Source organism: Myotis brandtii, unplaced genomic scaffold, assembly GCF_000412655.1.
Source record: "Myotis brandtii unplaced genomic scaffold, ASM41265v1 scaffold48377, whole genome shotgun sequence".
NCBI lineage: Eukaryota > Metazoa > Chordata > Mammalia > Chiroptera > Vespertilionidae > Myotis > Myotis brandtii.
In genome coordinates, this window is record NW_005368481.1 from 2,355 (window position 1) to 4,852 (window position 2,498).

Consider the following 2,498-nt stretch of genomic DNA (forward strand, 5'->3'; position numbering starts at 1 on the left):
GCTTCAGTGCATGGCTGCCAGCCGCCATCTTGGCTGACAGTTAATTTGCATAAGGATATGCTGATTAGCCAATGGGAAGGGTAGCGGTCCTACGCTAATTACCATGTTTCTCCTTTATTAGTTTAGATAATTTTGTAAATGTTTCATATGTATTTAAGAGCATTTTCCATTTGTTATGTGGTTGCAGGTTACGTGATCAAAGTTGTTGCAGTTATTCAAACTTTCATCGCATTTAACTTTCTTCTCTGATTGATTATCTATCAGGTTCTGAGAAAATGATATTAATTACTCCTAGTCTAGGGTGGGTTCTCTTTTTGAATATTTGTGTGGTTTCACTTACTCACTCCTGTATTTTTAGCACACTCCTTTATTTTTAACATCCTAATCTGCTTAACGATTGGAGTTTCGTTTTTACTTTGCTTTAAAATGTGGCCTACTCCAAGTGAAAGGATTAAGGAGGCCTCCTCCCAAGATCCCATTGGATGGGCAATGAGGAGATTACTATGGCCTGGGTATAAAGTCAGGCCCAAGAGGATGTAGGCTGCATTTGAAAGCCAGTTCTCGAGCTGATACTGTCTCCCTGGATCCTGCATTACCTTCACCTGGAATTGGGATTTTGGCCCCTGCGTGCCCCTTATGGGGAATTGAATTCATAATCTGGGGAGTTCATCTGGAGACCTCCTGGATGATGGATCGATGCTCCACCCTTAGCCACACCTGCCAGGCTGAAAAACACAGTTTAAAAGTCAATACTTTTGGCCTGGAGCACGGAGGCGAGACCCGGAGCAAGAGCGGCGGTGGCAGTGGAGGCTGCGGCAGCAGCTTGGGGAGCCTTGGAGGCAGCGGTGGCGCGTTGGAGGCGGCCATGGCGAGTTGGAGGCGGAGGCGGCCATGGCAAAGCAATACGACTCCGTGGAGTGCCCCTTTTTGTGATGAGGTGACCAAATATGAGGTGCTCACTAAGATCGGCCAAGGCACTTTTGGGGAGGTGTTTAAGGCAAAGCATCGCCTGACCGGCCAACAGGTGGCTCTGAAGAAAGTCCTGATGGAGAACGAGAAGGAGGGGTTCCCCATCACGGCCTTGCGGGAAATCAAGATCCTCCAGCTTCTAAAACATGAGAATGTGATCAACTTGATTGAGATCTGTCGAGCCAAAGCTTCCCCCTATAACCGCCCCAAAGGCAGTATATACCTGGTGTTGGACTTCTGCGAGCATGACCTTGCTGGGCTGCTGAGCAACGTGTTAGTCAGGTTCACACTGTCTGAGATCAAGAAGGTCATGCAGATGCTGCTCAATGGCCTCTACTACATCCATAGGAACAAGATCCTGCACAGGGACTTGAAGCCAGCTAACGTGCTCATCACCCGAGACGGGGTCCTGAAACTGGCAGACTTTGGGCTGGCCAGGGCCTTCAGTCTGGCCAAGAACAGCCAGCCCAACCGCTATACCAACCGTGTGGTGACACTCTGGTACCGCCCCCCGGAGCTATTGCTCGGGGCGCGGGACTACGGCCCCCCCATTGACCATTGGGGTGCTGGATGCATCATGGCGGAGATGTGGACCCGCAGCCCTATCATGCAGGGCAACACGGAGCAGCACCAGCTTGCCCTCATCAGCCAGCTCTGTGGCTCCATCACCCCTGAGGTGTGGCCAAATGTGCACAAGTACGAGCTGTTTGAGAAACTGGAGCTAGTGAAGGGCCAGAAGCGGAAGGTGAAGGATCGGCTGAAGGCCTATGTGCGCCACCCCTATGCACTGGACCTCATCGACAAGTTGCTGGTGCTGGACCCTGCGCAGCGCATCGACAGCGACGATGCCCTCAACCATGACTTCTTCTGGTCTGACCCCATGCCCTCAGACCTCAAGGGCATGCTCTCCACCCACCTGACATCCATGTTCTAGTACCTGGCGCCACGACACCGCAAGGGCAGCAAGATCACCCAGCCTTCCACTCACCAGAGCCGCAATCCCACCAATACCAACCAGACGGAGTTCGAGCGTGTCTTCTGAGTGGCGGCGCTGCTGCTGCTTTTCCTTAGGGCTCTGTCTTCTGCTCTGTGACTCGCGCTGTGGAGACAATGGAGCATTTGAGTTTTTTCTCCAGCGCATATTTCGTCTTATCCCCACCTGGGAACTGGGAATGCCATCCGAGTGGACTTGGAGTAAAGCTTTGGCTCCATGTCCAGAAAGGCACTGAGGCTGCCTCCCTGGTTCCCTGGCTCTGGAGAATGTCCAGAGCGTCTCCACTTACCTTCGGACAGGGATGAGGTGGGGGAGAGGGGCACCCCACCAGTATCTTTCTAGGTTCCCAGCATGATGGGAGGAGGGACAGGTCCTCACCCATCCCCGGTTTTTCTCTTAGCCTAAGCAACTTGCATGGGGGACACCAGCCTGGAATGTGGGCTGCTCTTGGCCTGAGCTCGGAGGTGCTGGGGCTGCCAAAAACCTGGTTTCTTCAGCAGGAGAATTTTATCACAGCACCTCCCAGCCAAGCAGC

At 52.7% G+C, this 2,498-nt stretch overlaps 1 pseudogene; it reads left to right on the forward strand.

Moving 5' to 3' along the window:
* The first annotated feature begins 891 nt into the window (after window positions 1-891).
* On the forward strand, window positions 892-2,286 carry LOC102248765 (annotated as a pseudogene).
* The last annotated feature ends 212 nt before the right edge of the window (window positions 2,287-2,498 follow it).